The sequence below is a fragment of the Sarcophilus harrisii genome, chromosome 2 (genome assembly GCF_902635505.1).
Source record: "Sarcophilus harrisii chromosome 2, mSarHar1.11, whole genome shotgun sequence".
NCBI lineage: Eukaryota > Metazoa > Chordata > Mammalia > Dasyuromorphia > Dasyuridae > Sarcophilus > Sarcophilus harrisii.
This window is the reverse complement of record NC_045427.1, coordinates 453,518,710-453,527,996: the sequence shown is the minus strand read 5'-3', so window position 1 is coordinate 453,527,996 and position 9,287 is coordinate 453,518,710. Positions and strand designations below refer to the sequence as shown.

Sequence of the window (9,287 nt, the reverse complement as noted above, 5' to 3'; positions counted from 1 at the left end):
CTCAAGGATATTAATAAAAGAAAAAGTCCTGTGTATACCAAAGTGTTATCCCAGTGGTTTTTGTCATGGAACAAAATAGGAAACAAAATAAATAGATGCCCATGATTTGGGAAAAGCCAAACAAATTGCAGTATACATGCATAATGGAATACTTGTGTTTTACACAACAATGCCACAATGCCTATGATGAATACAAATATACATGAGACTATGTATCTCCTGCTATCAAGTAAATTAAACAGAACCAGAAAAATAATATATATGACTACAATGATATAAATGGAAAGACCAACAAAATCACGAAATTGAATATTGCTAAATAATAATGGCCAAGCAGGACTCAAAAAAAAAAAAGATTATAAGAAGGCAGATATCTCTCTACTTTTTGCAGATATTGGGGACTATGGATGTAGAACAATGAATATAAACTCAGACTTTCTGGTTTGAATTATTTAGTTTTGTTGGAGTATTATTCTCTCTTCTTTTTTATTCTTCATTTTAAGGAATAGCTCTCTGAGGAGAGGAAGGGAATGATGCAATGCAATGAGAAATGAGGAAGATATTAAAAACAAATCAATAGCAACAACAATTGAAAATTAATTAGTGACAAGTTAAAAAAAGCAATAACTTGCCTTTCTTTTTAAAATATTTTGCTGCTCAAATTTAATCAGGTGAAAGTATCCCCATTAATTCAACATAATGAGATATATAATTGTCCCAACTCTGACCATATTATAAAAAGTAATTCTTCTTGGTACATAAATGGGATGGAGAAAGGATGGGGCATTGTAGGAAAAGTTCCTGAAAATTAGGAATCCTGAATTCTGGTTATGGAACTACCTTCAATTTATCCTTTCCATGAGATAGTTCTTACCACTTTCCTTCCCATTTCTTCCTTGTACCAATCTAAACTTAGCCTCATCAGAATCAAGGTTCTCTAGAACTGGAAAGGTAAATCCAGGAGAAAGTAAAAGTCTAATTTTCCCTGTCTCTCTAATATGACATTAAGGAAAAGAACAGAACAAATTCATAGAACCATAGGATTTCACTGATGATAGTTCATAGCAATCTATTTCAATCACTATCTGGATAGAAATGTTCTTTACAGAATCTCCAATGCAACTAAACTCATGCAATTATGGAGAACTCATTATCTCATGAAACAATTCATTTTTGGGATGTTTTAGAAAATCATTATCAATATTGAATAAAAAGCTGGTTTTTTAGTACTAGTAAAAACTAGTAAACTATTAAGAACTAGTAAAAATACTAGTTCTGCTATCTAAGAGTATTGAAAAAGCATAAATTTCACTTCTACATAATAGTCCTTCATGTACCTGATAGAAGTTATTTACTCTCTATTCTGACAAATCTCTTCTTTACTCTAAAAATTCTCAGATCTTTCAAACTGTCCTCATGTAGAATTAGTACAAACCCATACCCCACAATAGTTAATTACCTTTGGACATGTTCTGTCTTGTCAATATACATCATATAAGTAGTTCTCTCAAGTTGTAAACAAGATGATATATATATACATATATATGTATATATATGTATATATATATATATATATATATATATATATATTCCACCCAAGAAATATAAAGTGAGAGTATATGCTTCCCTGCTATGGACTTGTGTAATGTTTTCTCCATCACATTATTGAGTAACGTTAAAATTTCAGTCCACTAAAACTCAAAGTTTTTTTTCATGAATAACTTTCCCACTCATATCTATTTGTGCCTCCAACTCTTTAAACACAAATCTTAGACTTTAGATTTGTTCTTTATTAAAATTTATGTAAAAGTTATTAATGGGGATCCACTGCCATTTCAAGGAAATTGGAATAGTAGACCTATTAAACATGAAATCTTGCAAAAAAAAAAAGAATGAAGCTGAAGATGCTAAATCCATTTCCCATGACCAAATTTTCCCTCTTTTAGCAAGCCCCCTTTTTTGTTCTCCTCTTTCTTAAATCTAATTTTCTCACCTGGAAAGCATTTCAAAGGTAGTGAAGAGAATTCAAATGAGAAACATAGGACAAATGCATGAGAAATAGCCAATGGATAAGTTGGTTGATGTAGAAAGAGCAGGGATCTTATAAAGAAAGGAGAATGCTTAGTTCAAAGTCATGTGAAAGTACAAATAGAGCAAGATGAGTTGAGGTAAAGAAAAGGGGAAAAGTAAGTCAAATGATCCCTTCTCATAAGCAAGTCTGCTTGGTTCTCTAAAACCTTTCAGATTTTCAGTTAAGGCCAGATTCATTAAGTCTTGACTTAATGGGCTATGGTGTGAGATAGCCTCTAGAGTATCCAATATTCTCTAGAGGATTCCTCCTCATTAAGGTAGACCTGGTTGGTGTTTTATACTTTTTTCAGGGTGATTTACAAGTAGTATCAAGGGAGACATTTTAGTCAGTTGATTCAATTCTACATCTTCAGCTCTAAACTCTCCGTCTTCTCTTATTTCCCTTCCTTATAATCTCTGTAGGTATATGGATAGCAATATACAAAAGCAGTAAGTGACTAGGCATGCAGTCTAGTATTTTTTGACATACATTTATTACTTTTGAAAGATCTATAAAATCCATATTTCAGAATTTGTTTTATTGAGAAAAAAGTTAGTTGAAAGGATCCCAAATCATTTCAATTGATAGAATTTTATTACCTTGATACTGTGGTAATATTTTGATATTTTGAAATTTTGATTAGATGCAGAAGATTTCAATATTGAGGCTATTCTAACCCAAAATATGATCCTGTACTGTTGAGTATTTTAATCAATCACTTGATGTATATAACGTTCATTTTTTATCAAAGTTTTTTATTTGCAAAACATATGCATGAAAATGTTTGTGGCAGCTCTTTTTGTAGTGGCAAGAAACTGGAAACTAAATTGATGCTCATAAATTGGAGAATGACTGAATAAATTATGATATATGAATTTTATGGAATATTATTGTTATGTAAGAAATGACAATTAGGATGATTTCATAGAGGCCTGGAGAGACTTACATGAACTGATGCTAAGAGAAATAAGCAGAATCAGGAGATCATTATACACAGTAACAACAAAATTATACAATGATCAGTTCTGATGGACATGACTCTCTTCAACAATGAGATGATTCAAACCATTGCCACTTGTTTAATGATAAAGAGAACCACCCAGAGAGATCCGTGGGAACTGAGTGTGGACCACAACATAGCATTCTCACTCTCTCTGTTGTTGTTTGCTTGCATTTTGTTTTCTTTCTCAGTTTTTTCTTCCTTCTTTATCTGATTTTTCTTGTGCAGCAAGATAATTGTATAAATAATCCACATCTTGGATTTAACATATATTTTAACATGTTTAACATGTATTGGACTACTTACCAGCTAGGGGTAGGGTTGAGAGAAAGAAGGGGAAAATTTGGAACACAAGGTTTTTCAAGGGTCAATGTTGAAAAATTATCATTGTATATGTTTTGTAAATAAAAAGTTTTAATTAAAAAAGATAAAAAACCATATGCATGGATAATTTTCAACATTCACTTTTGCAAAATCTTGTGTTCCAACTTTTTCCCTCTCTTATCTTCACCCTCTCCTCTAGACAACAAATAATCCAACATATGTTAAATATGTGCAATTCTTCTATACATATTTCCACAATTATCATGTTGCACAAGAAAAATCAGATCGAAAAGAAAAAAATGAGAAAGAAAACAAAATACAAGCAAACAACAATAAAAAGAGTGAAAATATTGTGATCTACCCTCAGTTCCCACAATCCTCTCTCTGGTTGCAGATGACTCTCTTCATCATAAAATCATTGGAACTGGCATCAATTATCTCATTGTTGTAGAGAACCATGTCCATCAGAATTGATTGTTGTATAATCTTGTTGTTACTATGTATAATGATCTCCTGGTTCTGCTTATTTCACTTAGCATCAGTTCATGTAGATTTCTACAATCCTCTATCAAATCATCCTGTTGATCATTTCTTGTAAACAATAATATCCCATGATATTCATATAACATAACTTATTCAACCATTCTTCAACTGGTGGGCATTCACTCAATTTTCAGCTTTTTGCTACTACAAAAAGGGCTGCCACAAACATTTTTGTATATATAGGTCCCTTTCCCTCTATGATCTCTTTGGGATACAAGCCCAGCAGAAACAATTGCTGAAATAAAGGGTATGCACAATTCGATAGTCCTTTGAGCATTATTCCAAATTGCTCTTCAGTATGTTGAATCAGTTCACAACCGCACCAACAATATATTAGTATCCCAATTTTCCCACATTCCCTCCAACATTCATCATTATCTTTTCTTGTCATCTTAGCCACTCTGAGATAGTAATACCTCAGAGCTGTCTCAATTCTACAACATTCTTGACAAGTAATCATCTACCTTCTGCTTAAAGACTTCCAGTATCAGGGTACTTAGACCTAATGAGGAAGCACACTCTAATTTTCCAACAGTTGTTAATTTCCAAGAAGATTACTTTCCTTAGATAGTTGCAATTTACCTCACTATAGCTTCTTTCCATTGGTTCTAATTGTGCCTTCTAATTCTGTCTTCAATTCTACTATAGGGTGAATATGGCTTCATTGGAGACAACAAGAAAGATATGTGCTTTATTTATAACCTCTGTGCCCAGAATTCACTTTACAATTCTCTATTCTAACACCTTCCTCATTATATTTCTGTTAATGCACTATATGTCTTTGTTAAGCTTTTTATTTTCAAAACACATGCATAAATAGTTTTCAACATTCACTCTTGCAATACATTGTGTTCCAAAAAATTTTTTCTTACTCCATTCCCCCATCCACTCCTTCAGACAACAAGTAATATATGTTAAATATGTAATACACTCTATTTCTATTGATACAGCCTTGAAAAGATTCAGCTCCCAAGGAAGGATGCACAACTATTTGTATCTCTACCTTCACCTTTGTTATAAAAATCAAAATTCACTATCATCTGGATTCAAGATGCCATGTTCAAAATCTAGATAAATCTAGGACTGCTGAACAAGGCTACAATGAGGTGTATGATATAGGCCTTATCTTATTCATAACAGGCAAAGGAGGACAAATCATATAATCAATTATTACCTGGCTTAGCCAGTAAAAGTAGATCTTTTGATATAAGATCTGAGTAATATAATCTTTATGCTGGATTCCAGGGAACTAATAAAACACATCTGTGTCCCATCACTTGTTTCCAGTGGAATATTATCTATATTGTAAAATGCAGTTGTTCAGTTAAATTTTTTTTTCCAAAATGCTTTTTTTGGGTTCTTTTTTAAACTGTATGCTTCTCTAGGAGGAGTAGAAGAGATATTAATTAATAAATATAATCTACAAAGCAAAATTCTAAAAAAAGTCATAAAAACCAATGAGCCTTGTCAATACAATTTTTCATTTTTTTAAAGTCAGGATTACTAAACTGATATGTCAGGAGATAATTATAGATATAATATACCCTGATTTTAGGAAACATTTGAAAAATCATTTATTCCATTTTATGGCCAAAATATAATTGTGAGAGTTAGATTACACAGTTATGTGTATTTGTAGCTTATAGAGTGACTAGAATCAAAGAGAAATAAATAAATAATGTATTGATGACAACCTATAAACAAACCTTTGGGCAGCTGAGTGAAAAACTAGTGTATAGAGTGCTGGACCTGGAGTCAAGGAAATTCATCATCCTGCGTTTAAATCTGGTCCCAGATACTTTCTAGCTGTGTGATTCTGGAAAAGTCTTTTTACCCTGTTTGACTCACTTCCTTGTCTGAAAATGATCTGGAGTAGGAAATAGCCAACTACTTCAGTATCTTTGCCAAGAAAACCCCAGAGTCAGAAGGAGTAAGGTAGGACTGAAAAACAACAAAATAGATCAACTTTTACTATACTGTCTTAATTATCTATCTTTGCCTTTGTAGAATTATTCTTTATCCTACACAGTTCTCATTTATCTAGACTTAGTTACTAATTAGGCCTTGCCTCTGTCTAACTGAGACCTATTAAAGACTTTACCTTAAAAAGTCCAAGGTCACTACATTCAGGGACATCTCCAGTAATCATAATCTATATCTGGCCACTGGACCCAAATGGCTCTGGAGGAGAAAGTGAAGCTGGTGACCTTCCCTCCCTCAATTAAATCTAATTCCCCTTGCTTAGCATGACCTTACTTCGCTGATGTCAAGGTCCTTTTCAAGAATAAAGGACAAATAACAATGTCTTATTTTTCTATATCTCTGAAAAAACAGATTAAAAAAAGTATTGTGATCCAAATGGAGATTGCTGAGTATACTTTTAAACCCAAATCACTCTGGATTTCATTGAATGGCCAATAAGAGGCTTCAGTTCAAGTCTTATTTTCTGTTCTGACCAGAGGCCCTGAGGATCTTCTCCTTCATTTATTGATACTTTGGTGTGGTACTCTGGGCCATCTTTTGTCTCAATTCTTACCTAACCCTTAGTTTTTGAATGGAAATTTTCTCAGACAAACTGAGACTTGAAAATCCTTAAAAGATCAAGGTCACCCACTGCATGTTGGACTATCACCAATCCTTTTGACTTTATTCTGTCAAAAGGATTCTGCTGATGCTTGAGGAGAATTAGGCTTATGACTTTTGACTTTTCACAGTTCTGTCTCACTTAAATACAATTCACACTCAAGTTAAGACATCACCTTAGTGATATCACTAGTCTTTCAAGAATTAATTGAACATAGGCCTGGAATTAAGAGGACTTCAGTTCAAATCCAGGCTCAGGTATTTGACATTTGCTGACTGTGGTTCTGGACAAGTCATTTAATTCTGATGGCCTCACAAGAAAAGAATACATTGAACAATAACAAATATTTGAATGATTTTCTCATGAAAAAGATATTAGACTTCTGTTTGGCTCCAGGAAGAAGAATTAGGGAAATACACAGAACATGCACAAGTGAGAGTCAGTCCTGGCTAGATATATGAAGAAACTTTGCTCTAATTAGAACTATCTAAAATTGGGAAAGGCTATTTTAAAAGGTATTGGCTTGAATGAGATCCAAGGATATATACGAATAAGCTGAATTAATTAAGTCTGAGACATCTTCTAACAAGAAAATTTAAAAAACAATAACAACACTTTTTTGTACCTCTCTTCTCACACGTTTGTTCCCTTATTCTGGACATACTCAACCTTGGACATGCTAAATCAACAAGTCAACAGGAATTTATTAAGCATTTGATAAGTTCTAGGCATCATATATAATATAGAAAACAAAGTTGTTGATATATGATCTTACCTAGATAGAGAACAAAGTCAGTAACTTTACTTCTGAATGCCAGATTTCTATTAATGATTGTCTAAGATCAGATTAGGCTATTTTGTTTTTGTTTTTAGGTCTCCACTGGATTTTCAAATGTTTCTCTCTCCCTCTTCTGGAATTTTTTTTTATCACATGTTGCTTTGTACTGCCAAAATCTAGTGCAGAATATCCAGGACTATATCAACAAGGCACATCCCTAAGTTCTTCATATTGATATTGTTTTAGGCAATTGTCCAGAATGGTAGAAGGCATCATTACAACTCTCTCCACAACAGAGACATATTGCATGAGTACAATATACAAACTTAATGTCATTTTATTAAATAATAGTGAAATGCACGCACTACCACCCACCATGGGGGTAAATGCATTTCCTTTATTTGCAAGTATGTGTGTGGCAAGAGGGGGTGGGATTGATATAACAATTTTTGAAACCAAGATATGCTGATAAATGAAATTATAATAAGGGGATCAATATCTCCAGGTTGGTGCTTGGTTGAATATATTCCTGAGTGCCCTCTTTACATCTTTGTTCCTGAGGCTGTAGACAAGAGGGTTGAGCATGGGATTTACCACAGCATAAAACACAGACACCAGCTTTCCCTGCTCTTTGGACGATCTGGGTGTCATGTAGGTCATGATCGCTGATCCATAAAAGTAGGACAACCACAGTAAGATGGGAGCTACAGGTGGAGAAAGCTTTGAGCCTCCCTGAAGTTGTCTTCATTTTGATGACAGTCACTATGATAGAGCTGTAGGAGACCAGGATCAAGGATACAGGTGCAAGAAGGATCACCACACCCACAAAGAAAATAACCATCTGCGATCTGTGGGTATCTCCAGATGACAAGTCCAAGAGAACTGGGGCCTCACAAAAAAAATGATCAATCCTATTGTCTCCTTGATAGGAGAGGCATAATGTGAATGTAGTGTCCACTAAGGATATTAGAACACCACTGATCCAGCACCCTAAGGTGAAGTGGCCACATACTTTCAAGTCATAATAACAGAGTAGTGCATGGGGTTACAGATTGCCAAGTACCGGTCATAGGACATCACAGCCAACAGTGCACATTGTGTAGCACCAAAAAAGAGATATAGAAAAAGTTGGGCTGCACAGTTTGTGAAGGACATAACATGCCTTTTAGAAAGCATGTGGACTAGGGCTTGGGGAACAATGTTGGTAGAGGAACAGAAATCAGCAAGAGACAAGTTACACAGAAAAAAATACATAGGTATCTGGAGGTGTGAGTCAGTCAGAACCAGGATGATAATGAGCAGATTTCCAAGTGCAGTAACCAAGTAGACCCCTAGAAATAGTACAAAGAGTAATACTTGAGTCTGAGGGTCATCAGAAAGTCCCAGGAGGAAGAATTCTGTCACCCACGTCTGGTTGGTCTGGCTCATGTTCTTTTTACTTCTTTGGGAAAGACCCAACAGATATTTGGTATGGGTATATAACCTATGGAGCAATAGAATTTTAGTGTTGAAAGGGCTATGAAGTGTCATCTGTTCCAACGTTAATCCTGAACACCTGCTGTGATCAAATTGCTAATGATCACTTCCAATATAAGCAAAGAAACCATTTCATTATTGCTCAGGGCAAACCATTAGAAAGCATTATTTAATGCCTGAGTGTTTATAAAGTGATGGGTGGCTTGGGATGATAGAGAGAAAATGACATTGCTGGTTGCAGGGACTGTGTTAAGTAATGGAGTTACAAATAAAGGCCAAAAATATTTTCTTCTCTCTTATACATCATAATACAAATGAGGCAGCAACTAGGCACAAACAAAATATGCAGATGATAAATTGGAGATAATGTCAGAAGGAAGACATTATGGTTAAGTAAGATAGGGAAAAGCTTCATGAGAAAGGCAGGATGTTATTTGAGACTTGACAGAAGCCAGGAGCAGGAAGTAGGGTTAGGGAGTAGAGATAATTCCAGGCATAAGAGACAGTCAGT

General features: G+C 34.3%; 1 pseudogene; it reads right to left on the bottom strand.

The window, feature by feature from the left end:
• Nucleotides 1-7,778: 7,778 nt before the first annotated feature.
• Nucleotides 7,779-8,728, bottom strand: LOC116421162 (annotated as a pseudogene).
• Nucleotides 8,729-9,287: the final 559 nt, after the last annotated feature.